This window comes from Phoxinus phoxinus (genome assembly GCF_949152265.1).
Source record: "Phoxinus phoxinus genome assembly, chromosome: 2".
Lineage (NCBI taxonomy): Eukaryota > Metazoa > Chordata > Actinopteri > Cypriniformes > Leuciscidae > Phoxinus > Phoxinus phoxinus.
The window spans coordinates 30,649,408-30,672,481 of record NC_136877.1 but is presented as its reverse complement, the minus strand read 5'-3'; the positions used below and the strand labels follow the sequence as shown (position 1 = coordinate 30,672,481).

At 36.7% G+C, this 23,074-nt stretch overlaps 1 long non-coding RNA gene across 3 annotated transcripts in view; it reads left to right on the top strand.

The window, feature by feature from the left end:
- The window catches only part of LOC306994695, a 42,273-nt gene that overhangs the window by 13,513 nt on the left and 5,686 nt on the right, over positions 1-23,074 (top strand). For all 3 annotated transcript variants that reach the window (XR_013796721.1, XR_013796722.1, XR_013796723.1), the window contains exon 4: positions 22,481-22,569. This is a non-coding gene — a long non-coding RNA (uncharacterized lncRNA). The remainder of the gene's footprint in view (positions 1-22,480; positions 22,570-23,074) is intronic.

The following is a 23,074-nucleotide window of genomic DNA, read 5'->3' as shown; positions in this document are numbered from 1 at the left end:
AGTAGTATGCAAGTAAATGACTGATATGCTATATATGTTGCAGAAATAGTATGCTGTTCTGAATTAATTAATATTCTATGCAGTTTTCATTCATTTGTGACTTGTGAGTTATTTCACAAAATCACAGCAAACCTTCGTAGAGGGCGTTTTGATCAGGCATCACAAATGACTACTTCTTACTGGTACTCCTTATTTTTTGACATGAGGTTGGATTTTGCATGACATTAGTGAAACAAACAAAAACGTTTTACAGAAGTTAAAGAGAACCTTTAACATATACCTCTATTTGTTTAGTTTTTTTTTAGAATGAATACAGTGAGACAGATAGCCAAATGTTTTGTGTTAGTGTCATATACCTTGGGGTAATGGACTTCTAATCCTTAACCCCCATTCTCGGGCTCAGTCAAAGTTTCTTTTGGCTGCACTCTGTATGCACACCCCCCAATGGATGAACACACATCTAAGCACACATTAGCATTGATAATCCTACCATCTCATGACTACTTGTGCAGTTTTTCCAGAACAGAACCATTCCCAGAACAGAAAAACCCAGTGGCAGAAAACAACCAAATATCCAGCTACACTAGTCTTACACACGCACACACTATAAGTGAACACGTTAAAAATAAAATATATTCATGCACATTTAGCTCACACCTCACACACAACATGCATGATGTTCTCTCACACCCTGTGGTTGTGCACATGCGAGTATAATTAGAGATGTACTCTGGAGGTTTGAATGTTCCAGAGATAGCGAGATTTACTGTTTGAAGAGTATTTGGCCAAATCTAAGCTCTTAACCCCCCCTAAGAGAGAAAGAGCGAGGATCTAGAGATGTGGGGGGAGGGGGACTTCGGCCGGATCGGCCAAAATCGCATCAATACTCTACGTTCTCCGCTCTTTTGTGTGTGCATGTCCGCAGGACGAACCAATCTGGAACCTAGCTAACCCCGGCGACTGTCCAAGTGTCTGTAAGCAATCACAGCTGACTTGATTGACATGCCAGAGCAAAACAATTCATGCTGATTGTCAGAGTGAATTACAATATGAAGTTGGGGTGGATAGGGGGGTGAGCAAGAACATGAGAGAGGTAGAGGCATACACAGTATAGTGTTCAGCTGCTGTCTTTAATCATTAAAACACGTTTTAATGATTTATATTAGCTCATAATGAGCTCTGATCTGGTGCTGTGTGTTATCTCCCTATAACTCCGTGTGTGTACATCTCTTTACAGTGATTTACACTGCAAATATATTCTAAAATGCACACGGACACATTAACTTACACTCTGGCGCTCTTCCATTAGCCAGCTGCTGATATGGTATTATTTGCCTGCGTTGTGCTGAGGTTGTTTAAGGTTTTGTACTTGCTGTGTCAGTTTAACTGTAAATAAACTTCATTCTCAGAGCTCCGTGTTTAAGAGCTGCACCCCAGTACACAAACTCAATCTGTTTTCACAGAGTTTCCTTCTAAACTTTAATATCCGTTCACATGAGCATCATACTTTAATTAACCTAAGCAGATCACTTCAAGGTCAGAGGTCATTTCTGAAGTATTTTGCTTTTTAATCCTCCGTGTCTTCACTGGAAATTACTGTATCGACTTTATCTTATCAATTCATTTAAATGTGTTATTTTATGTGATAAGAATCAGTTCTTGGGTGGGTTTATGCTTTGACTGACCCATATTGTACTGAATGCTTATCCATTTTTTGCGAGGCAGATTGTTTACACTGCTACACTTGGCACGGCATCTTGATGGGCTTCTCGTTGGCAGGTTAGCAACTCCAGATTTCTCCCGCATAGTTGATGGTCTCCTCAGAATCTCTAAGCGCTTTCTCTGATCTGCTTTCACATCATGGCTTGTCCTGTCAATCTGTCCAGTGTAAACGCTTACAAATAGCGATATCTGCTGTCCATTTTTTGCAGTCTCACTTCACAAGCATTTTTCTGGCAGATAGGGAAGATTATGGGTTGTTACAGGGGGTGAGTTATAACACTGTCAGCTGAAATTATGTACAAGGATGAAATCTCTGTCATACATGAGCGCCACCCTCCCGAGGTGACAGTTGTTGAGTCGTTGAGAACACCCAGGCAGATTTGAGATAGAAAATCTGTTAGATTTAGAATTAATTTAGAATTTAATTTGAAATCATGTTAATGAATTTTAAATTATCTCTTGTTTAATTTAATGTGAAACATTTACTCAAAACAATCATCTACCCTAATTGGTAGAAATAGCAGTATCGTGTCTGAGCAGGCAAGGAGGGTTGTAATGATTATTTTGCCATTTACTTCTATTGGTATGGAACTAAAATAATGCCAAATGTTTTTGAAATCAAAAAGCCTGTTGAATTGCACTACTTGAAAAAAATATGCATTGCATTAACCATGCTTGCATTTTAATGCATTGTATTTTTAGGGCTTGCATTTTTATGGGCTGAAATTCAACATGGTTGTATATTTAAGCTGTGAATATTTCAATTCAAAACATTTCAAACACATTTTCATTAATACAAATTCAATAATCAATATTCACCTTTCATATTGCACTTCCAAAATATTCAAGCTGTTTAAAAATACATCCTATAATATTCAACAGGCAATTTTCGGTCCATTTTATTTCGCTTTATAAATTTGCTTCCACAAATGCAGTGGTTCAAATTTGACAGTAAATTCAACATTGACATCCAGGAACTGCAGGAAAAGCAGTAGATTACCGAGCATAATCTCCATCTGCTGTTAATCAACCTCACCATCGGGTGGTGATCGAGCGTGTTGTTGATGAAGACCAGAGCAACAGTTACAGCAAGCCATTCATTCATAAAAACTGATTTATGTAAATGTAAGTGTATTTGTGATTATTTTGAGGGCTGTTTTTATGTTTAATGTGTCTCTTGGTTGTTCAGTTGCCTTAACTTTATATCCCTTTAAATTACAGGGACTGTGAAGACACTGAATTAAACATAAAAACAGCCCTCATAATATTCACAAATACATTTACATTTATATAAATCAGTTTTTATGAATGAATGGCTTGCTAACTATTTCTCTCGTCTTCGTCAACAACACACGCTTGCACCACCTGCTGGTGAGGTTGATTAACAGCAGATGGATATTATGCTCGGTAATCTACTGCTTTTCCTGCAGTTCCTGGATGTCAATGTTGAATTTACTGTGGATGCGAATTTGTAAAGTGAAATAAAATGGACCGAAAATTGCCTGTTGAATATTATAGGATGTATTTTTAAACAGTTTGAATATTTTGGAAGTGAAATATGAAAGGTAAATATGGATTATTGAATTTTTATGAATGAAAATGTGTTTGAAATGTTTTGAATTGAAATATTCACAGCTTAAATATACAACTATGTTGAATTTCAGCCCATAAAAATGCAAGCCCTAAAAATACAATGCATTAAAATGCAAGCATGGTTAATGCAATGCATATTTTTTTCAAGTAGTGCAATTCAATTCAACTTTTTATTTCAAAAACATTTGGAATTATTTTACTTCCATATATTGGGCCCCAAAAAATTGTTTTTATTATTATTATCTAATGTTTTATGTATTTGTTTAATATTTTTTCCAACTTTTTTACTGTTTTAGAATAGTGGTCGTGGGTTAGGTTGTAGAAAATAGCACACTTTGTACTTGACTTAGATGTTTAGATTTACAATTTACAGTTTAGTGAAATATGTAGTAGATAATGGAGACAAGTTTGAGATAAAGAGTGCAAAAAAACCCTGATCTCCCCTAATTTTAAGAGGATTTTTTTTTTCTTTCTCCTGTCGTAACGCAAAGTTGAGATGTTTTCTATAGGTAGAGAAAAACAATAGGTGTTGGAGGAAAAAATGCACGAGAGACGAGAGATGGCGTATTTTCCCGTGTTTAATAAAACGACTTAAACGTCACACTCGTCCGCATACATGGGGATCGAGTGAGAAAAAGTATACAATACATCCAACTCTGGTCACAAATATAAAAGGAAATAAAAGAAAGAATACAAAGGTCGGTAGAGCGGTTATCTCTTCTTCTCACCTGTCAAATCTATAACTGACACTCATGCACATGCGCAGTTCTCATTTTACCTCAGATTACAATAAAAGCACAAAGTGACCGTTACACTATTCTTTATTATTATTATATTGTGGTAATGTAGTGTTTTCAATCATTTTACTGTAAAGCCGATCTGTAAAAACAATCTACATTGTTAAAAGTGCTATATAAATGAAGATGACTTGACATTTTGATGTTTTGTGTGTATATATATATTAGGGGTGGAGCCGAACCCGAATACGGTATTCGGAAAGGCACAAATAACGTGATTTTTACAAATACTTATTTTGAACAAATACTTTAAAAAATATTTGTATTCGGAAACAAAAAAAACTTTATATCAAAAAGCTGTGTTTCCTTATGAGACCGCAGTTCACGCCCGGATGAGTGAGTGACGGACACAGGCTGCTCCACACAGCAACAGAGAGCGAAAAAACTCTTAACTCCATCACTATTTTTGTTGAATAGATTTCTGTACCTTAACTGGGTTCCTGAGGCAGTTTATAACTTTCGGGAAGCGGAGTTTGATCGGGAGATTATTCCATTACGCTGCATTATTGACGTCTGCAGTCGGGTGCTCTCATGTTCGCTCTGTTTACGTAACGTCAGCTGTTTAGCGCGGTAATTTAGACAATAGGCTGTTGACAGAGTAACGTTAACGTTCGGTTAAAAAGTTTAAAAATGCTTGTGTATTTGTGTCGAATTGTATGCACATGTGGGAGTTATATGGTACGTTTAAGTTACTCTTACTTTTGCAGACAGCAAGGTGTAGGCTGTAGCCTATGCTTCATAATGTTCACAATGGTATTTTATAGTTGTTGGTTTAACCACGGATGAGGTAATGGCTGTTATGTTATTTTCTTTTCAATGACGTTCATTGTTTCATTGCTGGATTTATGGAAAACCAATATTGCATATACATAATTATTATAATGGATATAATTAAAGAATACTTACACTATAACGTAAATTAAAAGGGTAACGCAAAAAAAAAAAATTTTTACGCCTATTTTGAATTTTATCCGAATACAAATACAAATACAAATACTTTTCCCCCCTCAACAAATACAAATACAGATACAAATAGCGGCTGCTTTGCACACCCCTAATATATATATATATATATATAGGGTGAATTGCCCTAATGTGGGACACTGCCTAATGTGGGACACCTAAGCTCTAGTGTTTGTAGGTCCCACACAAATACATGAATGACAGTGAAACTATGGGTTAGAAAAAGCTGTGGTGTCATGTTATCAAAATCACATGACCTATCAAATGTCCAATCATATTTGAGGGTGGAGCACTCATCAAACAGGAGACACCTTGTGTGAAGACCATCCGAAGGTTAATGACATAGAGTTTTAACAAATTTGATATTAAGGAGTTAAATACATTTTAAACAAAGCAATCCTGCTACTTTTTAGCCTAATATGCTTATGAAATGTTTGTCCATCAAAAAATAGTGGAACTTTGTGTGCATAATCTATATATTTTATATTTTTATAAAATTTCCTAGTGTCCCACATTAGGAAATGTGGTTTCCAAATCCGGGACAGCATGATCAGCCTAATGTGGGACAGTACTTCAATGAGTCAAAAATGTGTGGTGGGGCATGATTTGTGGGACAAACATGGTAATTTACATGGTTTTAGTCTTGTAATGCAATATTTGAATACTGTTAATGCAGATTTCTACAGTCATGTTTATTTTATTTATTTTTTTCCTTTTTTTGTGTGTGTGTGTCTCTCGTCCTATCTCTCTCTCTCTGTGTGTGTGTGTGTGTGTGTGTGTGTGTGTGTGTGTGTGTGTGTGTGTGTGTGTGTGTGTAAAAGGTAGGTAGTTGACTTAAAAGGAAAAATAGCGCTGAATTTAATTTAAAAACGCAGTAGAAAACCAATAAAGCCATTCCACTTTATTTTATGCATCTGATTAATTCAATGAAATGTATTTCAGATCACAATGGCAAAGGTGAGAAAGACAGGGACAGATTGTCAGATGCAGAAAGAAAGGCAGAAGCAGGGAAAGGATAAGTTGTTAAGTAAACCGAACTAGATAATAAGATGTATTATCGGTCTGATGATGTTCAGTTATCCATGTTTCATCCATCCATAACCAAGAAAATTATTAACTAAGATTTAAGAGAGAATCTAAAATAAAATAAGATTTTACTATTCTACATATATCAATGTGATTTTTGGTCTTTTATCATAGATTTTTAAGTGTCCCATATTGGGGACACAACTGTCCCACATTAGGAAAGCTGCAGATTGTCTCAGACGACTTGCAATAAGAGCACTAATATGTCTATAATTTCTCTTATGAATGGGTTATCTGAATTTTCTCTTTTGATTTGATTAGGAAACATACTGGGGTTTTTAAAAAAGTATTGGGTGTGGATTTAATGTTTTGGTTACACATCGCAATATGTCACAGAAGTCTGAAGTGCAGAAAATGTCCCACATTAGGGCAATTCACCCTACGTTTTGCACAGCTTATTTCTCTTTTCATTCTTTTTTGGCATGAGCATTAGGACCCAAATTTTGATTTTGTGTTTTCAACATATGTGCTATGTGTAAACACCACATTTTGGTTATGTGGCCCTTTGTTTATATGTACAGTGGTCATTGTGGCTAAAAGAAAATAAACTTGTCTCCAGCAGAGGATATTCCCCCTGTATCCTGTAAAAGGCCATTTGTGTTGAAGGCAGTTTAAGTTGTCACGGATACTGTTTATAGTTCATCCCCCTGAGTTTGATTCCACATAGAGGTGATGTGATCAGCAGCATAATGACACCCAGCTGACACACACAAACATGAACACAAGCTGCAGCTGGAAGAGATCTGACAGCCTGTGAGGAAATAGAGGAGTGGGTTTTGCCAGACTGAACTGACCAAAAGAGGGCAAGAGAAAGTGCTGAAATCTGTGCAGCCAAACAGACAGACATAATGAGGGAAAATGGGAGTGAAAGGTTGAGGATTCAAGTGTTTGTAAATTGATAAAGATAACAGCTGTGAGAGAAAGCAGCCATGTCTGGAAGATGGGACATTGTCTGTCTGTGCCTTTCTGACATAAAAAAAAAAAAAAAAAAAAGAGTAGTGGATTTGATGGCTATTGAAGGAACAATAATCTCAGTTTGTTTGAACAACATGGTTGGGTCATTGTACTGCTGGATAAACAGTTTCTTGAACTGTAAAAGCAAAGTTCTTTTTTCAAATTGTAAAGTTTTATTGCCATATTATTTTCCAGTAAAAGAGGAATGCTTTGAAAATTAAAACATGTCTTTATGGCAGTTGTCTCTCTCTCTGTTTATCACATTTCACAGGCACAATCCACTGCAGTTGAATTACGTCACTTCACATCTTGTAACAAATCAAATAATGTCATTTATATTTGAATTCCAGCAGGCCTCAAAAATGATCACCAAGTGACAGACCTCAGTGTGAGGATGTTCATATTGTGGTGTGAGGCAGTAGCTAAGTGTGTGGCCCAGAGGATCATATGATCCTACCCTAGGCCTGTTGTGGCCTTAAAGCAGTCTTTGAAATATCAATTTCAAGTTTCATGCACATGAATGACCAAGCAGAGTGCTGTATTTAATTAAGTCTCGTAAACAGCAAAACATTTAGTTAACTAATGTAAAGCTAAGGACTTGCCTTTTGTTGTTTGCTTAATTTAAAATAGCCTAATTCATAAGTTGTTTTTATAGAGGTTGCTTAAACGGGATACAGATGTATTCAGTTACGCTTGTTTATCCACTGATACCACCCAGTGTATTGTTGTTTTGTTTGTACATATAAACACTCAGAAAAGATCTTTAGTCAGGTCATCGATTTGTTTTAGTTTTAGTTTTGGCTAAATCTCTACTTTGTTTCCGTTCTGAATTAATGACATAGTAATAATGACTGCTTATACCAGATGCACATGAAGGCAGAAGTAGACTCAGCCTATGTTTTTTTTTGTCAGATGTATTTTCCTAATAATATTACATACATTGTCACTTCACTTCTATGATAATACACCATTTTGATCAATATGAAGAACATATATTTTTATTATAAATAAAACTGAATGTTTTTCAAGCTAGCACATGCATTGATTTGAACCTTGAAGCAACCTGAGATGAATTGCTTTGTTCAACAGCTGAGTGATATATTCTCCCTGTAATTCCAGTTCACTTGTTTCTTATCAAACATGAGGTGTTTGCATCAGTAGGCTAAAGCCTTAACCAATATGCCTAAATGTGTAAACTAGGGGGTTTTAATGTGAAGCAAATTAATGTGAGAAAATCTACACTAAACAAAATTATAAACGTAACACTTTTGGGCACAGTCTCTGCTGCACAAAGTGCAGATGTAGTTGGTTGTAGGAGGATGTCCATGTGCGCGTGTCTTCCGACTGGTTCTCCTCTCCTCTGCTAGCTTCAAGATCTTCTCCTCGCCTATATTTAGCTGTTTCTTGAGCAGAAGGCGCCAACTGCTGCAGTTTGCTGCAATGTCCTCCTAGTTCTCTGTATTGATGTCCAGGGCTTTCATGTCTCGCTTACAGACATCTTTGTATCTCAACTGGGGGCGACCTTGGGGTCTTTTGCTGTAGGCGAGTTCACCATAGAGGATGTCCTTTGGGATCCGCCCGTCTTCCATACAGCGAATGTGGCCAAGCCAGCGCAGTCTGCGTTGTCTGAGCAGCGTGTACATGGTGGGGAGGCCGGCACGGTATGCCAAACCTGTGAGGTGCATGGATTATCTCGGCAAAGGAGAAGTGCTCACTAACACATATTTGTGAACAATATAGGCCTTGAGAAATATTGAGAAATAGGCCTTCTGTGTACATAGAAAAATCATATTAGATCTTTGAGTTCAGTTCATGCAAAACAAAAACAAAAGTGTTGCGTGTATAATTTTTTTCAGTGTATTATATAAAGTTTGAAAGCCTCACTAAAAAGTGTTTTCAGAGGTCCCTTATGGAACTTTTACCCTTTTACATTCTCAACATTTTATTTTGTGGAAGAAATGTTTAGTGTAGTAGCATGACATGCATTCAGGATAGGCAGTAGACATACATAATAAACCAGTAGACATTTGACAACTGGTAAAAAATGTTTTTGTTTTATCTATTTTTCTGTGCTTAATTGACAGTGTTTTAGTTTTTAAAGCTCACAATTATTTACATTAAAGTAAAGGATGTTGCTTTTGAGTATACTTCTAGTTTTTTGTTTTTTTCATGTGAGCTGTATGAGATATGCACCACCGTAAGTTAGTTGATGTTGATGTTTTCAAGGCATTTTTGCTTGGTGTTTTTTTTAGCTTGGTTCATTTTGCTTCGAGAAAGATTGCATCTTTTGATTATTTCACGTCATGCAGGAGCATTTAAGTATTGCTTTAGATGCTGGTGAATAAGATACAGTATGATCCAGAGACTTAAAGGATAACAAATTACCTATATACAATTAATGTGTGGGTGACTTTTTGTTTATGAGATATGTTAAAGAATTTAATTAACACTGCTCACAGATCACAGTTTCTCATCTCAGCAGAACTTCAGATCTGGGTCAGAGATCCCTCTTCTTGTGTCGTAGGCCCATTGCCATGGTAAAACGGCCAGCTGCTGGCAGTGTCCAGGCCATTGAGTGCACATGTATTATCTATGCCTCTCTTGACTTTAAGTTCACACACACACTTAAACAGCCACGAAACACAAATACACTCCTGTCAAGCTGCCTGCTCAAGCGAGATAAGAAACTCTTGTGCTCTCTGAGGTCCCAGAGAATAAATTAAGCTGAACAAACGCACACTGTGCACACATGTCATGTCAGTGAACAAGCTTATTTCAGTTTAATCATACACATGCATTCACGCAAACTGAACACACTTGCAATGTTCAACTGGTGAGCAATTTTGAACTCCACATACGATTAACGTATCAGATATCACTATTATAAATATACACTGACCTCAATGTTTTTTTTAGTGTGTTTGGACTGAGTTAATGTAAGCTGATTTTATGGCTCCCTGGAATCACTAAAATAATGACTACTGACTCCAGATAAAAACTGTGCGATTTTAGTTACATCATAAACTTTGTTTTTAGAAGCTGCACAGCCGCAACTTATTGTTACTTGCTCTTGATCTCAAGAGAGGTGCAGGACACTAACTGCAGGGACAGCCTCCCAAGAGCAATCCGGTGTGTTTTTATCACTGGCAGATTTGTGATCATGCAGGATTGTGATTACAGTTTCCTTTGTCACCCTGATTGGGCTTGAACCTGAAATCTTTTGGCTAGCAGCCAGAAAAACACACCTATCATTTGATTTCAAAATTAAATTCTCCAACACATATTTAGACTAGAGTGCAGCCTCGTCTGGGATGGGGGTATGTGGCAAAAGGATGAGGCCAAGAGCCGCACCGGTCTCGAGTCTCACGAAAGGAGGTCCGGATGAATAAAAGGAGTGACGAAAGTGCAAGACAAGAGAGGTCTGGAGTTTACATTGTGTTTTGTTTATGTGTGTGGTGTGCCACTGTCGTCCGTGAGGGGCTACCGCTTTACTTTTAGTTTTGTGTTTGTTTATTTTATAGTTAAAGTGATTGAACATTTGCTGTTTCCCACCTTATTACCAAATTCCTTATTGATTGATTGAAAATATTCGCTCAAAGACTTTTTCACTTGTCTCTAAATAGTGGCGTATTGATGCAATTGATACAATCATTATTTGAAGAGTCAAGTTCTTTCAAAAGGTGATTTACTCTATTTTAATCCTATTGTATATCAGTGTTATATATTTGTGTATCAGTAATATATATATATATATATATATATATATATATATATATATATATATATATATATATATATATATATATATATATATATATATATATATATAGTGAACTAATGTTCAGCTTTTCTTTTTAATGGTCGACTTATTTTCAGCAGTGACCAAGCTTGTACTGGTCACAGACACGTAGGCTACACGAAGATGAAGGGTGTCTTTAAAAATTGCCTCCTCTCCGTGAATTTCCCCCATTCTTATTTCAATTATTTCTCTGAATTAATAAAACAAAAGTATTTGATTTTAATCTAGGATAATATTAAATGTTGGTGGTTTCCTTAACTTGGTTTTGGAAATCAAAATGACTTCATTACAAACATCAAGTATATCACAAGTACGTCCGTTTTCTCTTTCATCACCAACAAATTGCACATCTAAAGATGGAACAAAATGTTGCACTCTTAGAGTCTACTACCCCTTTAGAGTCCCCTCAACCTCTCCACCCCGTCACACAATCCTCAACTTGAAAAATCTCTAAGCCAACTGGACGACCTCATCCCGCACCCACACCCCCATGCCCCCAACAGGCCCGAGTGCTGATTGGGTAATCAAGATTTGTGTGTCTGAAAGAGTTCACACATTATCAGGAAGTCTGTGGAGGATTCGCATTATTAAATATAATGTCATAGTAACCAAAAGCTTTTATAGAAATGCTGAATCAGGACTGTTGAGACCTGGCTAACTGATAAAGACAATAGGGATGGGAGGTAGAGAAAAATCCAGGCAGTCAAAAAGTGAGAAGAAGAGATCATTCACTCACTATAATGTTGTTCCAAACATGTATGACTTTTTTGCATTTCTTTTACATTCTTCAAAATAACTTACTTCAAGCTCCACAAAAGAAAAAAATACTTGGAACGACATGAGAGCGAGAAAATGAATACTTTTGGTCAACTAACCAGAAAGCTAGCTGATTCTAGTGCGCTCAATGATTTTTGCTCTGTGCTGTGGGAAATTCTGACAAGCCAAACCACTGACATTCCCAAGATTAGCTGTGCTCATTGGTCAGGCTCACCTCTCAGCTGAATGAGATTATCAATTAATCAAATAACCACATGATCAAAATCACTTTGACTGAAATATATTTATTACAGCATTTGAAGCCTCTGCTCCATTGAGATCCAATAAAATAACCAACTTGTTTTGATGATAAATGAAACCTGACCCAAATATCATGTCATGATGACAAAATTTGACCATAGTAATTCATGATGATACATTTTCCATGTCCTTCACATCAATGTATTGATGGCAATGTTTCTCATTGAAAGCAATGGGTTTACTGTCTGGCAGCATTACAATAAAGACGGCAGAGGGCGTCTGTATAGTAACACACAAAAGTCTTGGATATGTGGCATTTATCCGACCAAGGGAGTAAAACTCTGATAGCGATGGAGATGCAAAATGATAACATAATAAAAACCCATCACAGCGCCACGTTGTTTTTCAACCACTTGTTGCAGGTTGGCAGGTAAATGTATATACACATTTTTCATTTATATTCATTATATTTTTTATTATATTATATTACTTTTAATTATATTTTAATTATATACTCACAGCTGGATCTGACAGAGTCAAAGAGCAAGTGAATTAAAAACACAAGAGTGGCATGAAAACAAATAAGAAACAAGAAATGTGCAAGACCTGACTAGCGAGAAAGTCAAAGAAAAGAAAAGAAAAGAAAAGAAATGAAGAGAAAGAGGGACAAAATGTTATTGATGTTCAATCTAATGCAGGAGTGTCCAATCCCTCTCATAGGTCCTCCATGCGGAGTTTAGCTTCAACACACCTGCCTGTTTCCTGAAGATCTTGGTAAGCTGGTTCAGGTTTGTTTCATTGGCTAAAATATGCTGGAAAGTGGACCTCCAGTAGGATTGAACACCCCTGACCTAATGTGACACTCCTAAAGATGCAATATTTGATTGAGAACAAGGTTAAGTGCAAGGGAAGATTTACATTTTAAAAAAAAATAATCATGGCTTTACAAGACAATAGCACAGAACTCATATTGATTACTTTTTTTGCTTTGCTTTTGCTTGTGCTTGGCAGACATGATCACTAAGAACATATTTGAATGGAAAATTCTCATCTTGTGTTCTATATAAAAAAATATATTTGCATAAAGATTTGCAACGACATGAGGGTAAGTTATGACAATTTAAATTTACTATCACTTAAACAGATGATTGAACAGCTTTGTACAAAATGAATGGTCATGCTTTATTATAAAGAGAGCATAAGGCATCTGTTGGAGGACTCAATTATAACCAAGATCAACCATTTTACCTAGTTGGGCTAAAACTGCTGCATGGCTAGACAGTGTCTGGCACACTCAGACATACCAGAGACACAAAATTCTCTGGAGAGGGTCTCTAACTGGGTGACCTTTGCCCTTGACCATGTTAATGCAGATATAAGTAGGAGAATAACAACATCTAAACCATGATAGACAGAAAATGGAGAGACAGGAGAATAGACAGCTTAGGTCGGGTCTTGCTCTGGTATGTCTGACTGTAGAGCCAGAATTATGGTCAGTTACGGGACAGCGAGTGCCTTCCACAGCAAACACACTTACACAGGGAGGGTAGAGTGCCCAACAGTTCTTTAGGGACAATATTGTCTAGGCCACCGACATGCATAAGTGGGGAAAAAGTTCAGCACCAATCCTCACAGCACACAGTGCAAGCACGACTCGCACACGCCTTTATTAACCAATAGAGCAAAGGAGAGAGGGACCGTGCATATGAGAGAGCAAGAAAAAAACGTTGGGCTCTTTTGCAATGCTGTTCTTTGGAATGAAGTACGTGTTTAGTCTTTGGATTGTCAACCCAGATGCTTCAGCTGGCATGATGCAAATGCATGCACATAGTCACTAAAAATGCATTTAATGGTACAGTGAGCAAAGGTAACACAGTTTAACTTAAACACAGGTGAGGAAGTGGCATTTGTGTATATAGTAATCTTAACAGCTTCAAAAGCTTTTTACAGTACAAAAATGTTTACACATAAAAAACTTTTTACAGTTATTTTTTACGCATTATTTAGTGGAAGAATGACCAGTGACCACATGTCCCCATTTTCTGGAATTGAACATTATACAATAAACATTAAACACTATAACATGGGTCAGCAACCTATGGCATCGCTGGCACTTGAGCAAAAGTGTGATATATATAATTCAGATAAAGTACCTTGTACCTGCATACAGATCTACAATATCCTGCAATAATTATTTTGATTGTAAACTCTATAAATTACCCTGGTTTTCATTTCAGAAAGTTGTTGTAAAAGCCTGGATAAAAAGTTGCAGCACAATGACAAAAAGATTTATGCAATAGTTCGGTTTCACAGATTTTTTTTCTCAGTTTCCTGTTTTACTTGTAATTCATGTTTTCACAGCACTTGCTTGTATTTCTTTTATATATATATTTATTTAGTTAATTATAATTTTTGCAGCTTTCATCGTTTTGATAAACTTAATAAACTTAACCATTATAAACTTAGTTTGTTTTAGTGAATTTCATTAAAATTTTGAAAATGTACTCTTCATAAAAGTTTGATATATATATATATATATATATAAGTTTCCCAGAACTCCCAAGTTGCCAACTCAGGCTCTTCTTCACTGTGGTGGACATACAGCTAGAAAAAACACCCAGACAGACATAAATGGCAACAAATACAGCGTATTTACTTTAAAATTAACTTTCTCATCACAGTCTTTCTTTTCACTCTCACATCCACTATTTCATCAGATTAGAAGATGTATTAGATATTGCAGCATTCTTGCAATATCTTACTCTCAAGCTTTATGCTGTAGAATATGCTCCATACTCCAGTCTTTCATGTTTTTGTGAACTCTTTCTATACTATTAATCCATGACACACAGGCCAGAAGAAAAATGAAAGACACAATTGACTCCCGCACTTCCCACAAACTCTCCTCAGTGTTACATAATACAAAAAAATGAAACTCCACCATCAGTGTAGCACGCAAAGGTGGGAAGGCAAAGTAAAAATAGAAAAGGGAGATAAAAAGAGTCAAGGGAGAAAGATAGGATTAAAACTGAATGAGGAATCAAAAAATAATTGGAGAGGGCAGTAAAAAAAGAAGTCCAAAAGGGAGTCAAAAAACATTTCAGTTCTCCTTCAGGAAGACAGAAAAATTGTTCATGGATTTGTGCTTCCAGGAGATGACTAAACGCAGACAGTGGGATATAATCCAAACAAGCCCTTTCCCCTGCTCTGGGCCATCTCTCCGAGAGCACACAGAGCAGGAGGGTGCTGTAATGTGCCACGGAAACTCCAGAAACTAAACAAATCCTGTCATTGTATGCATAACACACCATTTACACCCACAGTAAGAGCATTATATGTTGATCTTTTCTTTCAAGGCTCGATGATAGGGTTTGAGGCACTGTTAGGGTCAGTTTAAGGCAGTGTTAACCCTTGAGTCAGGCTTAGGGATGGAGACAGTGGGAAGATTAAGGTTAGGGAGGAGTCTGAGGTTATGTTAGGGTTAAAGATAAAGGATTTAAAAGGAGGAACATAAAGTTTCATTTGCAGCAATATGCCGCATTGCATCAGCATTCGCTTTAAACTTAGTTTTAACGTTACGACTGGGTTTGATAGGAAATAAAAGATAATGTCATCTCTGTGCCTGTTATTGTGGTTTGCCTAAGATTTAACATTCTGTCATGATCAACTCTTTAGCACAGAATGGTCATAAAAATACACCACACGCAGGTCTTGCATATATCTGGTAACACAGCCAAGGTTGAATTTTCTTTGTGTGAGGACAGTTTTTCATATCTAGCAGGAACAGAACATTTCACTTGTTCTTCCATTTGAAGGGATAGTTCGTTCAAATTGATCATTTGCCCACCCTCGTGTTGCTTCAAGCCCATGAAGGTCTGCTGTGAAACAAAAAAGGAGACATTTAAAAAAAATAGACTGGTGGCTAATGCATTATATTAGCCATATGATAAGTTAGTCATCTTAGTGTGAGGAACAAACCAGTGCTGTTATTAACTAAAACTCAGAATCAGAATAAAATATATATATATTAGCCTAATTGAAACAGAGCTGAAATAAAACAAAATCTATACATATGAGATGAAAAACAAACTTCAAAAGTGAAATACATTTTACTATAATACTACATTGCTGAAGTAGTAAAATTACTAAAACTAAAACTGATATACATTTTCAGTTTGTCCATATTTGTCCCAAACATGCACTGTAAAAAAAAATATGAGTATATATTATATATTATGACAACATAAGTTTTTACATTGCTTTACTCATCAAAAGCATTCGACTCCTTATTTTTAAGTCAGTTAAATGTAATTTAAGTTGAAATGACTTAAACATTCAAGTTGATTGTACATTTAATTTAAGGCCGCAACTTTTTTTTTACAGTGGTAAAATTTGTATATATGAATCCAAAACTGCAGCATTTTATTAAGTTTTGGATTGAAACAGAGTATTAATGTAACAAGTTATGTTGTCCTGCGTGATCTGCACATCTCCTCTCTAGCCCACTGTATTTTTTACTTGCACACATCTCTGAAACTGTCCTTTGTGAGTGTTTCCATAGCAAGAGTCCCAGAGTGAGCAAACTTTATTCTGAATTATTTTCCACCAGAGCCTCGTTTAGGATAATTTAGCACAGAAATCAAGACATTTTGAGAATTCCCCCAGTCTGAACTCACCAACAAGATTAAAATTAGACATCTTTTTTCACTTTAACACTGAATTGCACACACAGTTGCATATAAAAAACCGCAACCAACTTGCTCAGATGATTTACAATGATATTTAGTGCTTAACTGGAAGGTGTTTAAATATGAGATAATATAATATTGTGAAATTTAGAACAGCATTCCCAAACTTCCAAACATCTCATAATTTAAGAGGGTTAACTATACTTCAGGGTGAAGCATTCACACAATATGGCCTTTAAACACACTGGAAACTTTTATTGCTTTCTGTCTTGTCTTGTCTTTTTTTTTTTTTTTACAGACTACTGAGCTACTGGAGTTTTTAACACTCAAAGCTGGACATCGTCTCTTAGTCAAAACTTTATCAAAATAGCTTACTTTGGGGCTTTACGCTGACTTAAATAATTGTTCTTTTCAGCTAAAAAGAGATATTAAAATGACTGATAGCCACTCTCAGACTGAGCCATTCAACCACATTTTGACAGAGATGTTCTCACCCTACATCTTCTGAAGATTTAAGATGCCAGGAAGCTGAATTCACGCTGCAGCATTGCTGTCATAGCCACTGATTGCTTATATATAATTTAGGAGTTGCCTTTCTAACTAAGCAAGTTATTTTACCGAGAGTTCATACAGAGCATCCTGGGGTTAAGTGCCTTGTTTGATGGCACTGGTGATAGCGTTCTTGCCACTTAACTTAACATTAACACAATCCAGACAGAAACAACCAGCACTGGCTGATGGATGGCAGTGGTTAAGTGAACATGGAAAAAGAGGGTGAACATACATTAAGATGTGAACACCTCAGTACTCTCAGTTTCTTTATTGAACCTGATGTTAAACAGCTACAGTTTATGCAGTTTTTCACCAATGCCAGTGATTTATAATGTTTCAGTCCACAAATCAATTTAAACAATGACAAATGCTCCCATTCGCTTTTATAGTGCCACTGTTGTTTATTATGTTTAATGAATGCTTATGAGATTGTCCAATCAGGATTTATTTACGCTTATTCAAAACTTTGGAGTCAGTCAGTGTTTTTTTTTTACGTTTTTAAAAAAATATGTTTTGAAAGAAGTCATTGCCTTTTATTTGATTCAAAATTTAGTAAAAACTGTAATATTGTGAAATATTAGTACAAATCAAAGTAATTGTTTTTAACTAATTTTGAATATATTTAAAAATGTAATTACCTGTGATGCAAATCTGTATTTTCAGCATCGTTACTCCAGTCGTCAGTATCTCATGATCCTTCAGAAATATTTTGCTGATTTGTCGCTGAAGAAACATTACTTATTAATTTTATTAATGTTGAAAAAGTTCTGCTGCTTAATATTTTTGTGGAAACTGTGATACATTTTTCCACATTCTTTGATGAATATAGAAAGTATATAAGGATGGAAATATAAATATTTTGCAAAGTAAAATCCTGGTCCCACTTTATATCAGGTGTCTTGAACTACTAACATCTAAATGAATTATTTGATACAATGCACTTATTTTGTACTTACAGTACATGTTTTTATATTGTACTTATATTATTATATATAAATACTTGCGTGTAATTACATCTGGAATTAATTTCTGGAATTACATCTATAATTACACTGTTGACCCATCCCTCACCCCTTAACTCACCCTTAAACCTACCCACTCCACCAAACCTGTCCCTAACCTCCCACCACAATAGCAGCACAAGGGTTTTGCAATACAACATGAACACAATAAGTACATTGTATCTATATTTTTATGTAAGTACATAGTAGTTGAGGGCACAGCACACAACTCGGGACACACCTCCCAGAATGTTTTAGATGTCTCCCTATTCACGCCCACATTCTTTAGTGTGACATCTAAAATATTCTGGTATGTGGGTCCCCAGGCCTGGAGTTGAGAACGCCTTGGTTACGACTGTAACCTCGGTTCCCTGAAGAGGGAACAGGACGCTGCGTCGTGATTGATGCTATGGGGACGCAATCACATTCCCATATAGCGTCAATCTCGACGCAGCGCGAGTTACCTTGAAAGGTATCTGAGATCAGCGAAAGTGCAACTTGTGTCCTTCAGTGAAGGCAACTGACCTTTTGTACAAACAGTTAACATGGTCAATGACACAGATTTGCTTATTTGACTACTGTTCTAAAAATAGTATGTTTTACGTCAAAAACGTTCCTGTTTTAAAAATGTCAAATTCTAAAGTATTGTAACACTAATATGCCTAAGACTTTTGCACAGTATATATAATTTATTAAATTGATAAAATATGAATATTATCAAGATGATAATAATGTATATTGGGGTTCACATAAACATGGTTACTGAAGAGATAGGATGGGATTCTGAGTTAGGATGTTTCTGTAAGTCAGCTCCAGACCCCACTGTATGTAAATCTTGTTTAGAAAACATATGACCTCTGCAATCCACACCTACTTACTTATTTGATTCTTATGGCTTGACTAAACAAACTCCAGGGTCTCATCACATACAGTTTTTGTTGCTTTTAAGTGAAGTTATTAAACATAATTTCGGGAGGAGCCCACCCATCTAATCTTCTAATTAATATAAAAACAGCCTTTACCACTTTATTTGCGGGTCTTCAGTGTGGTTACTGGGGTTTAGCAGCTATTTTTTCAGCATAAGTAAAAGAATCGCTTTACCGATCAACAACATCAACAAAAATTCAAAATTCATTGTCTTTCACCTGTCACAGTGATCTACTGGTTTGAGTTTCTGTCACCGTCCTCTGACAGCTCATTCATCAGTTTTGAAACTTCTTTAGTGATTTGGGACACAATCTAAAGGCCAGAAATTAATTACTTCCAGTGTGTTTGCTGAAAGAGAACGCAGAAGGAAAATATACAGAAATCAGCCATTCACAAATTGATGTTTTGATTAATCTTAGAGACAGGGGTCTTCAGTGAACCTTGTTGCAACACAGTGAAAGGCTGGACCTTTGGTCCAATTTGGTGTCAGTTTGTGAGTTTTTGCATGTGCATGTACTGTGGTCATCATCAGCAGCAATGCAGAATGCATGAATAATTTCAACAAACATCATATGGGGGAATATTGTTAAATGTATTTTGAAAGTTGTTATAGCATCTGTTAAGACAGTAAAGTTATCCCATTTGATTCCTGATCCAAATTCCTAAAGATTTTGGATCTTGATATGGAACAGCGGGTAAACCCAAAACTGTTCACACTGTGACCAACAGCGTGGGTCTATTACTTCTCAGCACCACATTAAGTTAAAAAGAAAGTCAAATATTTACACAATTACAATTATTTGATGGAAGAGATTGGGTCTGACTTTTCTGTTTGACCTCGAAAATGGCATAAACCTCTAAACAAGTTGTGAAAGGTCAGACAGTTCAGCATGCACCTCTGTCTGATATGACCAGACAGCCGTAGATCTGCAGCCTTTTGTGTGACGTTTACATGAACACACACCTCAGAGGAAGCGTTTTACATTGGTTAGTGTAAATGTGTGTCGTCTGGGTTGTCTGATTCTGAGTAAGTCTTTATGCTGTCAGGATGAGATAAACTTTATGACACCTTATTAAAGCAAGTTGATAAGCTAAGAGGCTTAGTTCCATTCACTTTATCTGAATTGCTTTATCTACTACATTATGGTGATTTGAGGACTTTTATGAGTCTTAATGGCTAATCTGCCGTCTGATGTCACTGTTTCATACTATATTGCTTTCAATCACAAGGTTTCTTAGTGTCATTTCAGCAGGTCCAGAAAGCTTTGTGACATCTTGTCAACATTTTTTGCATCAACACCTTTCAGCTTCACCACAGGCTCTGTAAAAGCCATTGATCAACAACACGTGAGCAATGAGCAGAGAAGCAGCAAGTAAGAAGTTGGGAGACATTCTAAATGGAATATACTGTACATATATTTGTTTCTATCTGGATTATTATTATAAGTCTCTCATCTTGTATATGCACACACGACTGTTCAAAAGTTCAGGGTCAGTAAAATATTTTGATGTTTTTGAAAGAAGACTCTTATGCTCACCAGAGGTGCATTATCAAAAATACATAAAAAAAAAAAAAAAGAGTACAATTTTGTAAATAGTAAATATTATTAAAATTTCAAATAACTGTTTTGTATTTTAATATATTTAAAAATGTAATTTATTCATAATTTTTCATAATTTTTAGCAGCCATTACTCTTATACTTTAAGTACTGTAGTATAAATTAAGTATAGTTTAAAGATACAATAATGACTAATTACTAAATTGTATCGCTCAGAGAGGTTTGATGGACTGCCATGTGCCGAAAAGTTATGAAAAACTTAATTTGAAAGGTACCCAAACTGCACTTTCTTAAAAATAAAAAGTACACTAAATGATCATGTGTGTGAAAAGAACTGATAATGGCACCTTTTACATTTAACCATAATTACCTTGTATGCACTTTCAGACCTGTAAGAACGAGGTTACTAGAAGGACTGCCATGACAATCTTTGAGTAGTGTTGAACATTTCAAATTTCATGTGGAGCCTGCAGAGATCTTACCAAAGTGACAGTTTTATGATGATTCAAACACACACACACACACACACACACACACTCATGGCTCCTTAATTTCCCTGCACAGCACATTTATGTTCCTCAAAGGATGAATGAATTTCCGTGCTGGAAGCAGAGTTCCAATGTATTCTGTGGAGTGTTTAAGTTTAAGACTTAGCCAAACTTATCTTTGAATAATCCAAATTCAACATTAAGTATGGTGTCCCAGTAGGTTTAATTTTATATTTCAAAACTAGTTCTACTGATAGACCTGCTGAACCCACTGAATGACTGCAACTCTTGCCCTACATAACTGTTAACCATGTGTGATGGTCAATTCTTACACTGTTACAGAACTGACCATTACTCATCAGACCTTTATCTCTAATGGGACTCGGCTTGGCCGTCAAGCCAGCAATTCTTAGAAGCCGGTGCCATGATGCCACCGCCTGGCCTATCTTGCCAAGCCCCTCCCATGTCCCCCAGAGGCTTTTAGGGACTGACCTTAAGGTCATATGTACTCTGGCTCAACTGCTGAACCATCATGCAAAAAAAGCTACAGTATGCGTGTTTGTGTGCCTTCTTTTTTTTATGTGCTCCCATAACGCAACAGAACCGATGTTGCATAACACGCAAATAAGACCCCTGATAGTCATTATTCTAGAACTCACTCTCCTGATATGACACAAAATGTTTAAATATCATTGGCAGTTCTTGTGGTTGGGTGCTGTTATTGTGCAATGGCTCAGTCCCTTGATAGGGAACTGCTGATAGTGGGCTCAGAACACTGATATTGTGAGGCAGAAAGAGAGGTGGGCTCCAAAAAAATAGCATATTGTGTCCAGGTGCAGCTCATACCGTTGTCATGGTATTGAGTTTGATCAAACAGAGTGAATGAAGATCAAAGTCCACATGGTTTGGTCAGCAAACAGCTTATCATAAACTGTAAAATTTGTCTGAGGACAGATGACCAATTCAGTCGCACACTGAAAAAGAATTAATTTAGTCTCTAATAAAGAGATATAGGACACGTTAACATTTTAGTTTGATCCATTTCCTTACGTCTTTGACATCCAAGGCAGCTTATGCCACCCATACGCACGACTTTCAAAAGTTGTCGGATTGTTGTAGCATTTCATGCTACACAACTGTCTGTTATCACATTTACGCTAGAGGTTTATTTTGGGCATGGCTCATGATACAGAAGGGAACAGACAGGTGAATTTAAGTAACCAGGTTTTATTATAGGCAGAGGGTATGACAACAGCGGGAACCAGGCGATGGTGACTGAAGATTGTCAATGGTGACTTAGCTGGTTGTAGACTGATGGTGGGTTTCTGTGCAGATGGAGGATGGCTGGGATGACTGGCGAACAGGAACCGGACAGTAGACGATGAACAGACAGAAGACAGGATTATGGCGAGACGATTACAGGTGAGTATCCAGGTAGGGAGTCTGTATGTCGTTGTAGCATTGACGAGACCAGACACTAAAGTGAAGGTGATGTGTTTATAAGTAGTGAGTGGTGATGAGGGAGTGCAGGTGCAGCGAGTCAATAATCAGGTGATTGGGAACAAATGGGCGGACCATAGTGATTGGTGTTGTGATGGTGTGGCTGACTTTGACAGGCTGATGCATAAAGGGGTGTCATACACCAAGTATATTTTAGGGACACCAGTGGGGTGGAGGAGGCATGGCCAGTGATCGCCACACATTTTTATTAATAGGCTTGTTCGACTTGAACCGGCGCTGGACAGACCGATCGGTTTAGGACATCAAAGTACCGCAAGAGTGATTGAAAAGCATACGGAGACGTCTGCTCTCTAATCGCTCTCGCGGTACCTTGATGTCATTCACCGATCGGTCTGTGCAGCGCCGGTTCAAGTCAAACAAGCCTAAAGTGCTTTCCTGTAGCTCAAACAGTAGAGCGTTGGCGCTA